The sequence below is a fragment of the Tenrec ecaudatus genome, chromosome 6 (genome assembly GCF_050624435.1).
Source record: "Tenrec ecaudatus isolate mTenEca1 chromosome 6, mTenEca1.hap1, whole genome shotgun sequence".
Classification (NCBI taxonomy): domain Eukaryota; kingdom Metazoa; phylum Chordata; class Mammalia; order Afrosoricida; family Tenrecidae; genus Tenrec; species Tenrec ecaudatus.
The window spans coordinates 152,974,296-152,994,861 of record NC_134535.1 but is presented as its reverse complement, the minus strand read 5'-3'; the positions used below and the strand labels follow the sequence as shown (position 1 = coordinate 152,994,861).

The following is a 20,566-nucleotide window of genomic DNA, read 5'->3' as shown; positions in this document are numbered from 1 at the left end:
CAAAACACAGAAAAACCTCAATCCAAAAGAAAGCAGAATAGAAATTAGAGCACATTTTAAAGGACTAAAAGGGAAAAGTGATCATGTATTAAATTTTAACCTAAACATGTCTTCAGTGATCCATTTCCAATGCACTCTTCTTAAGGGCAAGACTATTCACACCCCTAGTCAAGGGTCTGAGGGGGTTCAATGGAGCCTTAATCCAACTGGGACTCTGCAAATGCATTTGGGGCTTTCACTGTCATCCAGAGCCTTCTGTAAGATGGGTACTCAGAATTAAGCTCTAACATAATTCTCTCCTCTGATCCTGGATTTCATTATTTGCAGTTCTTGGATCACGTGGGCGTGTGTGCTTCTTTTGCGGGGACTTAGCTGACACCACGCTTAGATGGTTGCTTGTTTGAAGACAAGTCTTTTTCCTTTCTTGGCTTTTTAATGACCTTTTGCTTTCTTCTTGTGCAAGCATGATGTCCTCCACAACGTGCTTGGACTCTGGTCACAAGTGTTTGCTGCATCCAATCGACTCTGGAGATGTTCTCTAAATTCAGGTGTGATGTACTCCAGGTTGTACTTCGGCTCTAATGGACTTGGTTTACTTTTCTTCAACTTCAACCTGAATATGAGCAGCTGATGGGATTCAGGTATACTTATCACTTACTAGTTGTGATCAAGTGGACGGCAGTGTCACCCATTCATAGTGACTCTATAGGACTGGGTGGAACTGCTCCCGTGTGTTTCTAACGCATCCCTTAAAGGAGCAGGAAGCCTTGTCTTTCTCTTTAGATTAGCTGGCGGGTTCGAACCACTGTTAATAGCCTCAGCCTTAATCTGCCATGCCACAGCTCCTGGGTACTCTATAGTCACCATTTATGTCATTGGAAAAAGATATTTGAAAAAAAGAAAAAAGGTATTTGCAAGGCATTAGTCATTGATCTTGCAAAATTTTAGCACGGGATCCCTGGGGCCAATTTCTATCCCCCGGCCATGCTTTCCAGCTACGGATGCTGTGTTTTTGTCTCCAACTTTTGCATTCCAATCACCAGTACTTAACAATGCATCCTGATCATGAGTTTGATTGATTTCTGACAGCCGAAGTTTGGGTACAGAGCTTCAATGTCCTCATCTTTGGCATTAGTGGTTGGTGAGTAAATTCGAAGGATAGTAAGACGAACTAGTCTTGCTTGTGGGCGTGCAGATATTATCCTATCACCACCAGCGATGTACTTCAGAATAATTGCCTGATTAACCAGCATGTTGGGTAGATTAAAGTGCTTTGTAAACATTAATTAAAGAGGCAGGGAAGCCAATGTGTTATTAGAGAAAAAGTTTTCTTCCCTTTAATCAGGTATTTCTTCCTGGGAATAGCAAAGAAATGATCTTAGGACTAAGGAACTGGACTGGGACTGGGTGTCAGGTGTTGCCAATGACTCTGCTGTTCTATGCAGCCAACCACTTCCTTCCTTGTTTTCTCTAAAATGGGGATAAAGAATATGGTCACTTTGGGAATATAGTTTAAGCTTTGCAATTTGAGTATATAGCAAACCCTGCAATTAGTAAAACCCCGTAACTCTTGCTTTCTCCTTCCCCGCAGAGCTGTCCCAGTTCACAGAAGCACCAATAGCGTCAACAGTCCACAAGTCACAAAAAGCGCCCCGCTGGAACAGGTAGGTAAGGTAGTCCCATGGTGATAGAGGGAAGTTAAGAAAGTAGCACTGAACAATGGGGTCAAAACTGGACACGTGGAAAGCTCCGTGAACCTCAGTTTTCCTCCTCTGAAAAATGGTCAAGAGACATCAGAAGATTGTTTTGTTGTTGTTTTTTATATTTTATTAGGGGCTCATACAATTCTTATCACAATCCATACATATACATACATCAATTGTATAAAGCACATCCATACATTCCCCGCCCCAATCATTCTCAAAGCATTCGCTCTCCACTTACAGAAGATTGTTTTAAGAGTCGAATGAAATCTCTATCTAGGAAGGTTTGTTGCCCAGTACCTTGTCCTGGCTTCATAGTATCTTTAATCTTGTCGGTTGTTATCATCATCTTCATTATAAATATAAAGTAACCTCTCAAAACGGAAGAGCATGAAAACAGCAGGACACGTCCCATTTCACTCAACACATCCCTACTTTTTCTTCGAGGTTTTAGCTCGGAGATGGGAAGCAGAGAGATGGCCACTAGGCTTGGGACCTGGGAACGAGGACCGAGGCCAGGGCAGCGCTGGTTCGGGGCCTGGCCCTTTAAACGGCGCGGACGCGCGCAGCCCCTGCGGAGCGGCCGGGCGCGGGCGCGCGCACGGGGCGGGGCGGCGCGCAGGGGGAGCGCGCGGCGGCGGGCCCGGGACCGGGCGGGCGGGCGCGCGCGCAGGCAGTGGCTGGCTGGTAGCGCGGCGGCGGCTCCGGGGCTCGGGTTTGCGGACGGCGTGGGAAAGAGCCGCCACCGGGAAGGGTCCCTGCCAGGTGAGTGCGCATCTTCGGCTCCAGGACCTTCGCTTTAGAGCGGCAGTGGGGCGCCTGGGCGCGGGTGCCCTTGTTTGGAACCCCTCTAAAGGATCGGTGCTGGGCGTCTGCCGTGGTTTCTATCGGAGAGGGTGAAGACCCCCCCAATCTCTGCGCTGTCCCCACGTCCCCGGGGTCTGCCCCCCCCCTCACCCCCCGCGCACCCATCTCTCTGCGTCCCCTGGAAGTTAGGAAAGACGGGCGCAACGCCGAAGGGGACACTCAGTCGCGGCGCCCCGCTTGCATTTTGTACCCAGAAACGCGCCTCTCCTTTGGAGTTTCACAGGTTCGTGGTGCGACCTGGGTTGGGGGCGTTGGGGACAACTGCGTTGTTTTCCGGCGGGGGTCCCAGTAGTTGGTGGCCCCGTTTTTTCAGGTGTGTGGCACGGCCGTCCCTGGTCGCTCCGAATACCCTTCCCTACCCCCACCACCCGTGCCCCGAGCCTTGGTGACGCCCCGACTTTCCAGCACGGCCCGAGAGTCCCCCCAGACCTGCTCCCAAACGCTGAGGACAGGAAGGTGTGAGTCCTAATTGGCCGGAGGTCGCTAAAGCCACCTGTTAAACTTGGGGTACAGTTCAAAATGAGCAGGAGTTTTCGTCCGCCCCCCCCCCCTCGCGCGCCCCAACAGGTAACTGAATCGTGCCGGAATGTGTAAGATCTGCCAGAGACAGGGCGGGAGGGATTAAAAAAGAGAAGAAAACGTGGCTAATGTGATGCAATTCGACAAAAGGCAATAAAATAAACTCCCCGTGTTTCATAGAGGCTTTGAAAATTTCCCAGTATTGTTTTACCGAATCTAAATTTAAGCATCTCGCTTTTTTTTTTTTTTAAGCCGCAGGAACGAACCTCAGAAATCATTTAACTCTTTGCCAGGACCTAGTTGGTACAGGAGCAGAAAACTTCAAGCGTGTAAAAGAAAAATGATTATCGTGTTTGTGCCTCGTCTCAACCAACAGTGCGGCCAGTCCTGGTCTGTCGCTTATAGGCTGTTGTAAAAAGGTTCCCCCTGGGTCCACTTCTAATGAAGTACAGTTATAAAACTCTTTCTTTCTGAAAGGTCTAGGGGCCTGAACTCAAGGGAAGAACATCTTCTTCCCCAGAGTTCAGGCCCTGTTAAGAATACATGTCTACTTTATTATTATTATTTAAGTACTATGGACTTCATGCTCCTAAACAGACATTACAGAGTTGGCCCTCAGAGTTCCCTGGCTGAATACTATGAGGTGTTTTTCTGGGTGGAGGATGTGTTTCCATTCATGCCACCGCTGTGGAAATCCAAACAAATGCCCTATTGACTTGGAATTGGGTGGGAAGGATGGAAGTTGTCTTAAAACTTTTCTTGCCAAACTTGGTGGTGTATGTATGGAATCGTGTGTGTTTTCTTACCCCACACCAGCAGTTAGGCATTTTTTTTTTAAGTGACTAGCTATCTCCCTGGGAATCAGCCTTTCCAAGTAGGTTTTTCTTAGAAAATGCTGGACACAGATACTTGGAAAGGAATGCATTTTTCTTCATTACTTGAAATTAGAATTCCAAAATTCATGTGATAATTTGGGCAAAACTGGACAGAGGAGAGATGCGTATAAGAACAGTTGGTTATGTTCTATTCCACCACCTTTGTTGGTGAGGGTGGGGGCTGGGAAGGGGGAGGATTTGCTTGTTTGATGCAGGCCTGGGGTGTTCACCCATTCATCCAGCAGTATTTGTGGGCTGACCACCTACTGTGTGCCGAGCTAGTCATGGAGGACACACTCAGCTCTCGATAATGACCATCTAGCCCGAACTGATGAAAACCAGATTAAATAAGCCTTCATTAGGCGTGGAAGACAGGCCTGGCCCTGGTTCCAAAGTTCCCTGACACCCAAGGAGTCTAAAGTTGGCACCTGATGTTGATTCTAAAGATCATATCAGGTAGCTGCAAGAAGCAGAGTGGGACCTTCAAACCTGAAGGGAGAGCGTGGAAAGACTTGGGTGGAGTCGGGCGAAGAGCAGGGGCCTTCTGCAGTACTGCGCCTGAACTCCATTGGGGTGGGAGCGCCAGTGGGTGTGGAAGCCACTGGGTAGGGGTTGGAGAACTCTAGGAGTATCCCAAAGCTCTAGGCTTTGACGGACAGGAGTCAGTATTTTCTTTCCATTTCCATTGCCCTTGCTGGCGGTAGCGGTCGCAGCGACCTAGGTGCCTGTCTGTCCTAAAGAGTATGAGCTTGGCACCTGCGATGCCCTGCTGCACCCCCTCTGGAGTTTTGGAGTGGGTCTGACAGGAAAGCCTTTGTCCACACTGACTGCACCAGAGGCGGCAATGTCGCTGATTCCGTGATAACAGGCTCAGTGGAGAACCACGGGGAAGCTGCACCCATCTGGGGCCTCCCCCACTTCTAGACTAGCAGCCTTCTTCTTGAAATCCAAGAGTATTTTTTTAAAAAGAAGATTAGGGGGTTATAACCTGTGCCCTCAGAATTGATGGCAGGGGCGTAGGGAAAGCATTCTGCCTTGGAGAGGGAGGGGTATGGTGAGATAGCTCTTTCTGGGTATTTGTGTGCGCTCTTCTGGCACGCTAATGACAATAGCACAATGAAGACTTGGTTGTCGTTTGCAGAAACGTTTGTACACTTTTTTTTGGTATACTTTTGTAGACACTACAACTGTGCATGGACTGAAGGGAAGTTGTTTTGAAGGGGCTTGGTTTGTATATTGTTTCCCCCAAACCCTCGTTCCTGTTCTGTCTGCTCTCTCTTTTAGGCCTCTGCTCCTTCTCCCGAGAGACTGACGTATCTGATTGGTGCTTGGAAATATGTTTAATATTCTCCTTTCTTCTTGATCCAACTGCAGATACGAGTCCTCTCCTACTCCTGTTTTTTTATATGCACAGATACGCTTTGTTTTTTTAAAGATTAACAGATTAATGGAGTGCTAGACTGGAAGCCAGGGAATGTTGACTTCTGCCTCACATCCCATTGCCAAATAACTGTATGACCTTAGGGCTCACCTCTTCACCTCGGTTTCCTGGTCTGTAAAATCGGGGTAGGACTAAATGACTTTGTAGGCCAGACCTTGAAACTGGAGATTCTGAATTAATGATTCACTACAGATTTCCTTGGGCACTTATTTTATTTTTTTACTTAAAGGAAATATGTTGAAAAAAAGCAACCAAAAAGATAAGCTTGCGTTCTTATGCACTAAGCTGTGAATTTTCCAGTTGTTGCTTTCCAGAGTGGTGCCTTTGCTGTTTCCTAGAGATTCAGAGGGGTTGTCGAGTTTCTTTAGCGAATATTTACATTCCTACCAGTTAGGAGGATAGAGATGAATCGGGTCTGATCCGCTGTCTCTAAAGCCCTAAGGTCTGGTAGAAAAGATAATGTCCAGTATGAATGATAGCAATATCAGGCAAGAGAATGCTAAGTGTTTGAGAAACAGAGGAACGAGACCTTCTGTCCGAGGGGGCTCGGAACAGGTCTAACATGTGGGGGGAGGGGGATCATGGAAAATTAGACTTCAATGGTGGAACTGTGGAAGGCATTATCATGCTAAGAGGTGTAGGCTGTATTCTGGGGACATTGACCAGGGGAGGTTTTTTGAGTAGTGTGTTTGCAGAATTTGGCGTTGGGGCCTCATTAGAAGTTGAATGAGCGTTTCGGGCCTGAGGAAGGAAGGCTAGACATATGAAGACACAGTGACACCTGCCAAAGCCGGAACCGGTGTCGAGTGAAAAATTATCCAGAGAAGAACAGCCCCCATAGTTCCCACTCAGATGAGTGTTAGAGACATGTTAAGACTACACCCGATCAGAGACACTAACCTCATGAGACCTGGGAAGACCAGGCAGCCCCATGGAGTCCCTACCTCGCAGGTTTTGCTGTTCGAAGGTAGGATGGTGTGAGGCCGAGAGGGGCATCCAGAAGGTTCAGAAAAAATTTGGAAAGCATTTTCCTGGAGTGGAGATCTAAGAACCTACTTCGAGCTCTGCCTGATTTGGCAAGTCTTCTCTGAGGCTTTGCACTTCAGTTGCTGCACGAATTAAAGATCAATTGTCCGACACACACACACACACACACACACACACACACACGAGATAATCAATGAAATTGTTCATTGGGCTCCTGCTTACTCAGGCAACTGTGCTTTATGAATCATGTTTTTGAAATGTCTGTGAGGTGAATAGGCTACATGCTAATCTTTCTTCTTTTTTTTTTTTTTCTCCCTCTTTGGCAGATTGCCAATAGGATCTTAGCACTATATCTTCTGTGGGAAAACATTCCACTATCAGCGTGTAATGAAATCACACTTCCACCAAAACTTTATTTCAAGGAACATTGTGCTTTTTTAAAAAACAAGGGCACTGATGAATCCAATTCCCAAACTGAAAATTCACACAATATAAAATGAACCCTACGAAATCAATCCAAACTCACTGCATCAAGACGATGCCAATTCCTATTGGCCCTATGGGACAGGGTAGTACTTAGGTATGGTGCTTCCTATTTCAGTTAAGAAATTAATTCTTATTAACTTAATTTTTAAAAACATATTCTCAAGTTAATTCTTTCACCAGGCTGAGTTTTGTTTTTATTTTCCAATGGGATTGACAAGTAACCTGGTTGCTTCAACAGCCAACAGCCCTTGTCATTTCTTCACTAAGTCTCAAACGCTAATCTGCGCTTCTTAAAGTCGCTGTTTTCTTCCAGAAGGCTTCCCAGGCCATGCTTGAACTTCGGAAAATAGTAGCATCTGAACTGTTGCTTTGAGTCATTTGGAGTTTTTTTGAACAAACATTTTATTGTCCACAGCCCTGGTCAAGATGCTGGAAGCCTCTTTTGTCTTCCTCCTCTGTTAAAATTTAGGATGTGCGTGGGAGATCAAAAGCCTAGATTTAAAATGAGTGGACTGTGGGACGTGTTATTGAATCTCAGAGTCAGGGTAGCAAGAGACCTGGGGGCAGGGTACAGGGAAGGGCAACTGCATCCATACACCCACAGGTAGACAAGTTGGTACTCAGAGCCCCTAAGTAGGTCTAACAGAGGGAGTGTGGATTAGCTCAACAGGAGGGCTTGTGTAAATTTTGCTCCTTGGCTGAGACTTACATCTGTTCTGTTTTCAGTAAGACAGCCCTCTGCTCTTAACATGGTCAGCCGTAATAAATTGTTGTTAGGTGCTGTCTTCGTCATTAAGTTGATTTCAACAGACAGGGGCCGCGTGTGGTAGAGTAAAGCTGCCCTCTAGTTTACTGTGTACTAACCTTTCTGAGAGCAGCATACCAGCCCTTTCTCCCTTGAAGCTGTGAGGGGGGCTACAAATCTTCAACCCTCCCTTTAGCAGGTGAGCAATGTAAGGGTTACGCCTCCAGGGGTCTCTGGTCTCATAAGTCCCACTGCAAAATGAACGCAGCCGATTTTATCCTTGTGATAAGGACAAATGAAAAGTGTAAGAATGTTGAGCTGCTCAGCAGGGGAACAATCCGCTGTAAAAAAAAGTACAATCGTTTTAGGTCACCCCTAATACATCAGTGTAGCATAGGGGGTGCGCTACTAAAATTTGCTTCACAAGTGACAAGAACAACTGCAACTGGAATTTTCCTTTAGGTTTTAAGTTGCTGGGGGATCCAGAAATGTAATAGGCAAGCCAGGTGTCAGATTTCTTCAAAATGAGCTGAGAAGCGAAATTGGAAGTGTCTATCTTTGTAAGTAGAGCTATTTTCCCAACTAGATTTTGCGATTTGACTGCTTTTCATAGGAATGGACTCAAGGCCAGTGAGTCTGCAGTTGTTTGTTTGGATGCTTTGCTCTTTGCTTTCCTGCACGTCATTGTTTTGTTTGCGGCTGGGAGTTAATCTGCAATCTAGTCAAGGTTGGCTTGTTTAGGAACAAACCCTGGTGGTGTGATGGTTAAGTGCTCATCAGGTGATTCAAACCCATATGCGGTTGTTACATAATCTGGTGTCAACTTGATACTATTAAGAATGAAGGTGGGGCAGGGTTTAGTCTGTCAATAAGGTCACAGCTTGATGACCTCATTTGGAGGCTCTACAGAGATAAATAGCTCACTGGAGGCCAGACCCACACTTACTGTAAGACATTCCTGTTGACAAGCCACATGGAGCTACGTTGACAGAGCCAGAGCTCTGGAGCTGGAGGAGCCACATGGAGACCCACAGTAGTAATGAGATACTTTCACCAACACTGGATCCACAAGACTTTCCACCCACTGGCCTATGATCTTCCTGCATTAGATGTCATTGCATATATTTCATGAGTCTGAAGAGGAATTTATAGATTGGTATTGGACATATGGGCTAATAATGGACTTATGGACTTGATCAGTATTGGGCTGGAATGTTTTTTTACAATATTCAATTTTTCTGTGTATCAAGCTCTTTCTTTCTTTTTAAAAAAATCATTTTATTGGGGGCTCATAAAATTCATATCATAATCCATCCATATATCCATTCTGTCAAGCACATATGTACATTTGTTGCCATCATCATTCTAAAAACATTTGCCTTCTACTTGAGCCCTTAATAACAGCTCATTTTCCCCCTCTCTTCCCACTCCCCCCTCCCTCATCAACCCTTCATAATTCGTAAATTATTATTATTTTGTCATATGTTACACTGTTCAACATCTCTCCCCTCCCTCTTCTCTGCTGTCCATCCCCCAGGGAGGAGGCTATATGTAGATTCTTATAATCAGGTCCCCCTTTCCACCCCACATTCCCTCCACCCTCCAGGCATCGCCACTTTCACCACTGGTCCTGAAGGGGTCATCTGTCCTGGATTCCCTGTGTTTCCAGTTGCTATCTGTACCAATGTACATCCTCTGGTCTAGCCAGATTTGTAAGGTAGAAATGGGACCATGATAGTGGGGGGAAGGAAGCATTAAGAACTAGAGGAAAGTTGTATGTTTCATCGTTGCTACCCTGCACCCTGACTGGCTCATCTCCTCCCCACAACCCTTCAGTGAGGGGGTGTCCAGTTGCCTACCGATGGGCTTTGAGTCTCCACTCTGCACTCACCAACATTTACAATGATATGGTTTTTTGTTCCTTGATGCTTGATAATTGGTCCATTCTATACCTCGTGATCAGACAGGCTGGTGTGCTTCTTCCATGTGGGTTTTGTTGCTTCTCAGCTAGATGGTCGCTTGTTTATCTTCAAGCCTTTAAGACCCCAGACAGTATATCTTTTGATAGCCGGGCACCATTAGCTTTCTTCACCACATTTGCTTATTCACACGTTTGTCTTCAGTGATCGTATCAGGAAGGCGGGCACGCACTGATATGATTTTTAGTTCTTTGATGTCTAATAACTGGTCTCTTCTACACCTTGTGGTCAGACAGGCTGGTGTGCTTCTTCCATGTGGGCTTTGATGCTTCTCAGCTAGATGGTCGCTTGTTTATCTTCAAGCCTTTAAGACCCCAGATGCTATATCTTTTGATAGCCGGGCACCATCAGTTTTCTTCATCACATTTGCTTATGCACACGTTTTTCTTCAGCAATCGTGTCGGGAAGGTGTGTAAAGCTCTTTCTTATACACATATGAATGCTTTTAAATTTGTTTCTCTAGTCTACCCAGACTAACACACCACAGGGGAAAGATGTAGCACTCTGTTTCTGTAAGATTACAGCTTTGGAAACCCCTATGGGGAAATGCCACTCTACCCTATAAGGTCATTTACTTAGGAAAAATCCCACGTGCCTATCTTACATTCCAGAGATATCCTGTAGTAGGAGATATCCTGCCTCCGGGCCTGTGAAGGCAGCCTGCTCTGTAAAGGCCTCCCAGTGAACTTGTTTGCTTGTGGGTAGGCGGATCAATTACTTCCAGGTGGTGTGTGGCCCTAAGTCAATTATTTCTTTGCATTAAGAGTTGAAAATAGGCGAGCTCGCCTGCAAGTTTCCAAGATGCCGCCCAAGGGAAGAAGTGGTACTGGAAAAGGTGGAAAAGGGGGAGCAGCCTCTGGGAGTGACAGTACTGACAAGAAGGCTCAGGCTCAGGGTCCCAAAGGTGGTGGCAATGCAATAAAGGTCAGGCACATTCTGTGTGAAAAACATAGCAGAATTTTGGAAGCCATGGAAAAATTGAAGTCTGGAATGAGATTCAATGAAGTAGCTGCACAATATAGTGAAGATAAAGCCAGGCAAGGGGTGACTTGGGTTGGATGACCAGAGGGTCCATGGTAGGACCATTTCAAGAAGCAGCATTTGCCTTGCCTGTGAGTGGATTAGATAAACCTGTGTATACAGACCCTCCTGTTAAGACAAAATTTGGTTATCATATTATTATGATTGAAGGGAGAAAATAAAATCATGTGAAAATTGAATTAAAAAAAAGAGTTGAAAATATTCACACTAGAGCCCATCTGAAATCAACTTTGCTTTTACTTTTTCAGAAAGAGATTTAAAAAATCAAAATCAAAATGAAAGCCTGGTACTTCTTCCCAAGAAGTACAATGACTACCTTTTTTATTTTTAATAGTATTTAATACGGTTTGATTCCAGTTAGAGTTTAAAGTCCTAACTTTGTACAAAAGGAAAAACCTGACCTGGGGGACACAGAATCCTATAACATGGATGTGGAAACATTGACCACGTCGACATTTACATCCCCAGAGCAACCCTCACTGGCCACTGTCAGTCTTCCAGCAGCAGCCAGCCTTTTACCTGAGCGGCCGTGTCCTCCGAGCCTCAGTGTTAGGACACAGCCCCAGTTTGCTCAGTGAGTATTTTTGGAAGTATTCTTTTCTTTACAAGATCTTTGTTTTCTTGAGATTGGGAAAGAGCTCACAACCAAGAGTAGTTTCTACATCAGCCGGTTTGCTTATATAATATATATACACACACACACACGTACATACATACACACACACACACACACTCACTGCCATGTAGGCTTTGTCAACTCATAGCAACCCTATGGGACAGAGTATTTATGGGATAAGAAAGTCTCATCTTTCGCTCTCACAACAGCTGGTGGTTTCAAACTACTGACCTTGAAGTTAGCAGGCCAATTCCTAACCCCTATACTACCAGGCCCATAACAAAATAGGTGAATTTGGTTAGTGGAGTGCATCTAGAAATACATACACATGCATTCATATTGATACTTTTGATATTGGGAAATGTTATTGGTTTAATGTGCTTATTGATGCCATTTTTAAAAAAAACTACCCAGTATTATTTGTGAAATGAAGCATCTACCCTATGGCTGTGTTTAAAATCAACTGCCTCACTTGATCTTCTCTCCACATTTGTTCTTGATTGAGTTCTATAAGTGGAATGAGATAAATTCTCTTTTAAAAAAATCATTTTATTGGGGGCTTGTATAATTCTTATCACAATCCATACCTCCATCCATTGTGTCAACCACTTATGTACATCTGTTGCCATCATCATTCTCAAAACATTTTCTTCTACTTGAGCCCTTGATATCAGCTCCTCATTTTCCCCCTCCCTCTCCACTCCCTCTGAGGTAAATTCTTCCTGAGAAGGATTTGACTTGTAAATATGATAGAGGAGCAAACATTGGTTTCACAATGATGTTCACATAGTTAAAGCATTTCTCATAAATGTCTCTTTTAGATCAAAGGTTTCACTTAAGGATGCTCTGATTTTTTGGTTTGTTTGCTTTCATATGGCGATTGTAGAGTATCAGAATATAAATGTTGGCTCAGTCGTGACTATTTATTAAGCCCATGTTTTGGAGCCCTGGCGGTGTGATGGTTACCAGTTGGGCTGCCAACCTGAAGGTCAAACTCGTCCATGGGAGAAAGACAAGGAGGCTTTCTACTCCCATCAAGAGTTAGAGTCTCGGAAACCCGCAGATGCAGTTCTAGCCTGTCCATCAGGTTGCTATGGCTCGTTGGCAGTGAGTTTAATTTATTTTTCCATCTATTCAAAGTGCTGTGGCCATACTTTAAAGCATGAGCTCTGCCTACAATGAGCTTAGAGTCTAATGGAGAGAAAAAGACTTTAGATGCATAATGAAACCTAGTAAATAATCGATTACATGAGATTGCCAAAGACAGTACAGAAGGAGCTGGGCGGGAGGTCCGTGATGAATAGATTCATGAGGTCATGTATGGCAAGGTTTGGGACAGTGTGTAGGCTAGTCCCGGAAGACTAGCAGAGCGACCGGAGAGGCTGTTGAAAAGTGGCCCACCACTGGGCAGAAAGTCTGGAAGACCCGAACTACATCAAAGGGATTATTGTTTGTTCTTGTTCATTTTCAAACTCTGTACTGTGAATTGGGAGAAGGTTTACAGAGCGGACCATCCGCTCGATGTTGAACAATTCACCCACATTTTGCTTCATCTCATTCATTTCAACCCCAGCCATCCCACCTCCTCTTTGTGTTGCCCGCCTCCACGCCTCCCTCTCTTCTAACCTTTCCGAACTTTGTCTCTGAGGAAATGCTGTCCACCTGATCTCAAACTGGAGCTCTGGTGACATCGTGGTTTTTGCGTTGGGCTGCTAACCCCAAGCCCGGTGGTTTGAACCCCACAGCCTCTCTTCAGAAGAAAGGAGGGGCGTTCTGCTCCTGTAAAGACTTACAGTCGCTGTGAGTCAGAATCGACTTCATGGCTGTGGGTTTGGTCTTGGGTGGGGGTGGGTGGGTGTTGACCTCAAGTGGTTGATTATTCTAAAATGTGTGCACCTCACTAGTGTTACTGTGCCCGTACAGAGCTGCCTGTTGTTGGGTTGAAAGTTGAGCCACGGTGCCGAGTTCAGTTCCACACGGGCAGGCCAGCAAGGGCCACAGTCTAGGGGTTCCGTCGCTCTATCCAACCAGTCAGGGCCACCTCTTCCGAGTTTCAGTCTGGGTCCACCTGTGTCTCCCGTTCCATACAGACAGGACCTTCTGTACGGGGAAGGGAAACTCAGTTCAAATTCTAGAGAGGTCCTGGAAAGCCCTATTTCTTACAGCTAGGTTCCTCGGCAGTATCGGTTAAGAAAAATGGAAATCGTGCAAGTGATGGCAGGCCCTTGCTACCTAGAATAATCCAGGATTTTAGCAAGATTTAGTACTTGGCACTAACCGGTGAGTGTTGTACTCAGTGCTTGTTTTATTTTTAATGAAGATTTTGAGAGTAGGAGTATTTGGACAAAAATGAGCTCTAGAACCAGCAGGTACTTTCTCCCTCCAGTAGGCCAACTCCATGCATGTGTGTCTCTGAGGCTGCAAGAGAGGGAAGAAGAAAGAAAATGTATTTCTGTACTTCCCGTGTGGAATTAGAGGTAGAATGGAGAATGGGCCTCCGAACCACTAGATGCATTGTGGTCACTAAAGTAAAATCCTAATTTTATGGAGGTAGTCTATCCATTATTTTAAGGGGTAGAAAGAAAACGATTCCTTTAGTCTAAGAAGTATTTTAAAACAGAAATTTGGGTGGATAGTAAGCAAAAAAAAAAAATTCCCTTCCTCCTATGAAATGGATTAGTTAGACCGTGTTAAGCATCTTGGCATAATCCATAGTTCCATCTTCTAGTTAACTTTTCATTGTAAAATTCATCTTTATTAACATACATGGCATATGTGAAAATAGGAACTAATCTTGAACTAGATAAAAATGATAGAGAAGTTGGAATGGGTTCTTTGATTGAGTGAAATCAGAGCCAGCTGCCTGTCCCAGGGAAGGCATCCGCTACATTACATGATCGAATGAACATGTGCTGTTCACAGGTCCCGCTAGCATTCAGGACAACAATAACTGTCTTGTGTCTAGTGGTTATTTCTAACTACAGGGGGTACATTCCATTAAAAATGGCCTTCTCTTCATTGTTACCCACCGTCTAACCCTGTGAAAAGCCCGCTCATGATAATGAGCTGGGGTGACCCAAACAGCGCCCTCTGTGAAAGGCTTTCATTTTTAAGGTTCTTGGGGGTCAACGAACACACACCTTTGGAGAGTTTCATGAGTGCTACATCATCGTACTGATGTTTCTCAGATTATTGCGTTTGAGTTGGCTACCATGTGTATCCCTGGATTTGGTCTGGCCCCTGCCGTACTACCTGGTCCTCACCCCAGGAAAGTTTGTATACAGTAGCTTTTTCTCTATGCCTCTTTTGCATTTTTTTTTTTTTAGAGCTTGCCTCAGCAGACTCCTGTTGTACTTGTCCTTTTGTGCTTGGCTTACTTTGCTAAGCATGATTTTCTCCAGTTCTTCCCATGCAGTTATGTGCTTCATACATTCATCACTGCTTTTTAGCGATGCGTAGTACTCCATTGTATGTATGTACCACAGTTTGTTAATCCACTCATCAGTTGATGGAAATTTGGGTTGTTTCCAGCTCCTTGCAATTGTGAACTGTGCCACAGTGGACATTGGAGCACAGATGTCTGGCCGTGGTTTGTTTCTTGCCTCTTCTGGGTATATGCCCAGTAGGGGGATTGCTGGGTCCTGTGGTAGCTCGATTTCCATCTGTTTTAAATATCACCAGATCGATTTCCATAGTGGCTGTACATACTTACAGGTCCACCAGCAGTGGTAGATTGTTGCTTTTAACGTTAATTTCTTACCTACGATCTTTTTCTACTACACTCCAGAACAGGTCTTGACACAATTCCTATGAGTGGAAATAGGAGAGAATGACATCCAAGAGTAGGACTTGGGTGAAACCTTGATCCTGCCCTCGTTCACAGACTTGCACACTGATCCTGCCTGAAAATATCACCAGAATCCATTAGCTTTGCTAAAGAGCAATCACAGTCCCTACATTCGGAGCCTCAGTGGCAGTGGTTACACATGGAGCTGTGATCCACAAGGTCAGCAGTTCAAAACCACCAGCTACTCCAAAGGAGAAAGATAGCTTTCTACTCTTGTAAACAGTTACAGTCTCGGAACCTTACCAAGGCAGCCATTCAACCCTGTTTTATAGTGTCACTATGAGTCAGTGACTCCATAGCAGTGAGTTTGGTTCTATATATTCAGTGTGATTTGACTTAATGAGAATTGCTACTTATATGACATTGAATCTTCCAATCTTGAATGTGGTATCTCCTTTAATGATGTCTTTATTGACTTTCAATAACATATTCTTATTGAAGGTTGAGTTAGTCTGGGTAGATTAGAGAAACAAATTCATAGACATTCAAATGGTATAAGAAAGACCTTTATATAAAGAGTAATTGTACATTAAGAAAATTTCCCAGCCCAGTCCAGATCAAGCCCATAAGTCCGATATTAACCCATATGTCTGATACCAATCTATAAGTCCTCTTCAGACTCATGAAACACATGCAATGACGCCAAGTGCAGGAAGATCACAGGCCAGTGGGTGGGAATTCTTGTGGATCCAATGGTGTTGTAAGCATCTCAGCACTGGCAGTGGTCTCCACGTGGCTCCTCCAGCTCAGGGCACTAGCATTGTTCAATGTATCTTGTCAGCTGCAATGTCTTTCAGGGAGTGAGCAGAGAGAGAAAGTGTCTCCCGCCTCCAAGGAGGAAATACAGGAGTTCCCAGAATCCTCAGGAGAAGGCCATGCCCACACAGAGACCTCATTGGCTATGACCTGATTGACAGACTAGATTCCATCCCTTCACTCTTAAGCCTCTCAAATGGACAAATGATTATATAACTACCACAAAAGGTTTACACATCTTTGGTAAACCTATTTTGAAGCAATAGGAATATAGATACATTTGTACATATATATTTGTACAAACATATCTTTCCATGCTAATGTTACCTTGTAAAATTACTATTTGTGGTTAGTATCTAGAAATTGGTGGGGATTTTTAATATATTGATTCATATTCAGCAATTTGGTTTGATTCTTTTTTAAAAAATCATTTATTTTGCTGTTGTTGAGAATGTGCACAGCAGAACGTACACCAACCCAGCAGTGTCTGGGAGTACAATTCAGTGGCATGAATTATGTTCATTGATCTGTGCAACCATTCCCACCATTCTTTTCCTTGTTAATTAACCTACATCCACTGCCTTCGACGTTTCCCATCTAATCTTTTGAGTGACTGTTGCCATTTTTATCACATCTACCAAACCAAAGCCACTGCCACGGCTGACTCTATAGAGATAAATCTTAAAAGAGCACAATGCTTAAGGCAGACATTCTTTACTAGTTAGGCTTAACCACTGATTTAAAGAAGAGTTCAGGGAGTAGTTTTGGTTTAAAGTTTAAAAAGTATCTGAGGACGGTCATCTCAGGGGGTCATCTCGTCTTCGGCTCCAGAAAATTGGGAGTCCATGAGAATTTGAAATTCTATCCTGCCTTTCTTCCCTTTCCATCATTATCTGTCTGCAGGATCTTTGATCAACGTGTTCAGTAAAGATAGCTGGGGCACTATCTAGTTCCTCTGGTCTCATGGCAAAGGAGCTGGTGGTTCTTGGAGACTGAGCCTCGTATTTCATACACCCTCCTATTCCTGACTCTCCTTTCACCTCTGCCACTTAGGCAAATAGAGGCCAATTGTTGTGCCTTCGATGACCACATGCCTGATTTTAACACCCAGATCCCACACAGTAAACCAAGAAGTAGAACAGAAACACTACACACAGTATTAGGCCAATTAACTAGGGGATCCATGAAGCCATGAGCCTAAATCTCGAAGCCAAGGAACATGGCATCTAATCGATCAACAGCTTCTCTCTCTCTCTCTCTCTCTCTCTCTCTCTCTCTCTCTCTCTCTCTCTCTCTCTCTCTCTCTCTCTCTTTCTTTCTCTCTCTCTAATACGTTAGTAAATTCTTACTAATTCTAATTATTTATTCTTTGGAGTGTTCTACACAGGTTATTCATGATCTCTGAATAATGACATTTTAGTTTCTTTCATTGCAGTCATTTTACACTCTTTTCTTGTGTGTGGATTGTTGGTTTTAGGTGCCATTGGGTGAACTCCTAGTGGCCTCGTGTGACAACAGAGCTGCCTCATAGGGTTTTCTGGGAACAGAGGCACATGACCATGTCTTGCTCCCTCGAAGCCACCGGGGGGAGGGTTCTGACAGCCAGCCTGTGGGTCAGTAGCTCAGCCCGTGACCACTGTGCTAGCAGGGCACCTTGAGGGCTTGACATACCGTGTGGAACGGCAGTGATGGTAATAGGAATGGTCTTAAGGTTTGGCCATTAAGTATAATGTTTACTGTAACTTTTTACTGGCTTTTATCAAGTTAAAATATTCACATTCACTTTTAAAACTTTAACGTCACTAAATTTATTTTAGTAACTTTATATTTTTAAAATGTGAATGTTTTATCATCTGTTGAGATAATTGTATGATTTTTTAAAATCAGTGTGATGTTAGCCTTGCATTCTTGATATTAACTCATTTAAATCATGACTTATTTCCTAGACCTAGTTAACTGACACCGTATGTACTTGCGTATAAGCCGATCCGAATAGTCACCGAGGAACCTACTTTTACCACAAAAACTGCATTAAAAATGCGCTGAAAAACCCGACTTATACTCAAGTATATATGGTCATTTGTTTAGAACCTTCTACCTCTGTGTTCAGCTCTGATGGATAAAGAATCTGGAGGGGGTTGGTGGCAGTGACCCCTCTCTCTTTGAATTAACTTTATTTATGTATGTTTTCCTTATGTCTAGCTACAAAGAAAGCATATGCTACGTAGTGGCACAGCCCCTCCCGTCATATCAGGGACGGTACCCATGAAACCTGCGTACGTGGGTCTCCCCCAGCCCACCCCAGCAAGGAGTGTCAGCTACTAACTGATTTTATTGAATGGTTATGCAGCAATGTACACTTTTCCCTTTTGTTCTTGAATGCCAAAATGCTCAAGAACTGAATATATATTGTCCCATAAGAAATAATGGAAAACCAAATAATTGATGATGAGGCCCAAATATTGCACTTATAAATTCCTTATGGAGGCTTTTAGCCTTCGACCGTATCGCTGTCATCATCGAGTTGTCTCAAATGTAGCCAAGTAGCCGTAACTTTTCAACCTCTTCCATGATCTGAGTTCCTTGTTTTGTAGATAACGATTTCACACCCTTTTTTTTTCCTTCCCTCAAAAAATGTTGATAATGTCAACTTCGCCCTGTGTATTCAGCGGCCAAATCAGACAAGCGGGGACCTGATTCAGATGTCGCAATGATTTATTTCTTCAGCTCTATCGTAGTTCTCACAGTTTTCCTCTTAGTTTTACTGCAGGGGACACTACCTTTCTTTGGAACCACGGTTACGATACTTTTTGCAAATCCAGCGCATACAAGGGCACAAGGACGAATGTTTTGATGCACTAACACAAGCACGGTATGGTGTCCCAGGAAGAGTGACCCAAGACTCACTCTCAGCTCACACAGAGTTTCTCTGAGTCAGATTTTCAGTTCGACTATGGAGCAAAGATACCAGCACTGAGCAGATTTTTTGGACTTCACTGTTTGTATAGTGGGCGGTGCAAGCCTGGAGCTGTTCAATAACAGAGATATCCCCTAATATTCTTTTGTCTGCTTTCTCAATCGCCACGCGAGGCATTCTAAAATCTCTCCCTATACTGGTGGATTTGTTCATTTGTCTTATACCTTTGTCTTTGAGACTAGTTATTAGATACAGCTAAGATAAATGGAACTTTTAAAATTACTATTAAATACTTTTATTGGGAGCTCTTACATCTCCCATCGCAATCCATTATGTTAAGCACATTTGTACATATGCTGCCATCATCATTTTCAAAGCATTTTCTTTTTACTTGAGCTCTTGATATCAGCTCCTCATTCTCATTTTTCCCTTTCACTCCCCCACCCTCCTTCATGAACCCTTGATAAGTTATGGATTATTATTTTCATATCTTACATCATCCTCTGCCACCCTTCACCTGCTTTTCTGTTGTTCGTTCTCCTGGGAGGGGATTATTTGTTGATCCTGGTGATCGATTCCCCCTGTCTCCCTCCACCTTCCCCTTATCCTCCTGGCATCTCTCTTCTAATTGTTACCTCTGAGGGGTTTATCTATCCTGGATTCCCTGTGTTTAGGGCTCTTATCTGTAACAGTGTATATGTTCTGGTCTAATCCAATTTGTAAGGTAGAATTGAGGTCATGATAGTGGGGGAAGGAAGCATTAAGGAACAAGAGGAAGGTTGTGTTTCATTGGTGCTATACTGCACCCTGACCGACTCATCTCTTCCTTGTGACCCTTCTGTGAGGGGATGTCCAGTTGTCTGCAGATGGGCTTTGGGTCTCCACTCCATGCCCTCCCACCCCAATTCACATTGGGTATGATTTTGTCCTGGGTCTTAAATGCCTGATACTGATCCCATTGACACCTCGTGATCAGACAGCCTGTTGTGCATCTTCCATGTAGGCTCTGTTGCTTCTCAGCTAGATGGCCGCTTGCTTATCTTCAAACTTTTAAGACCCCAGATGCTATATCTTTTGCTAGCTGGGCACCATCAGCTTTCTTTACCACATTTTCTTATGCACCCATTCTGTCTTCAGTGATTGTGTCAGGAAGAATGCCGGATTATTAGAACAAAGTGTTCTTGTTGAGAGAGTACTTGAGTTGAGACCCAATGTCCATCTGCAACCTTACTTCTTAACATATAGATATAAGTACATTGATTTATTCCCCTCTTGTTATATATAACCATATTTGCATATGTACATGCCTGTATTCAGACCTCTATAAATGTCCTTTGCCTCCTGGTTCTTCCCTCTACTTCCTTGGTAAATGGAACTTTTTATCATGTTGAAGTGGCTCCCTGTTTGTAGTAATTTTTGCCTTAGTCTCTTCTGTCTGCTGTCAGTATGATCATTCCTGCTGCTTCTTAATTGGTATTTGCCTGGGGAATATTGTTGTGTCTTTCTGACATTCACGGCTGGATAGAGAATGGATCCAAGAAGGTCAAATTGAAAATGTTTCATACGGCACCCTTCATCAATTCTAGAAGATTCTCAGCTCGTCTGTCTTTGAACACTATTTGTACCTCACTCTTCTCCACCCCCCCCCCTCTGAGATGCGAGTTTAACATAGGTTGAACTTTGTCATGTTGTCTTCTGTCTCTTAAACTTTTCCATATTTCTTCCCATGCTTCTCTCTCAGGATACATCGCTGTCTTATTCAGAACCGTTTTCTTCCTCCGTGTTGT

At 44.0% G+C, this 20,566-nt stretch overlaps 1 protein-coding gene and 1 pseudogene across 1 annotated transcript in view; both read left to right on the top strand.

Annotated features, from left to right (window-relative positions):
- Nucleotides 1-2,339: 2,339 nt before the first annotated feature.
- PROSER2 (proline and serine rich 2) overlaps nt 2,340-20,566 on the top strand; it is a 51,743-nt gene continuing 33,516 nt past the window's right edge. The window contains exon 1 of the mRNA XM_075552387.1: nt 2,340-2,468. The gene's annotated coding sequence lies outside the window, so the exon portion shown is untranslated. The remainder of the gene's footprint in view (nt 2,469-20,566) is intronic.
- LOC142451301 (peptidyl-prolyl cis-trans isomerase NIMA-interacting 4 pseudogene) lies at nt 10,387-10,804 on the top strand (annotated as a pseudogene).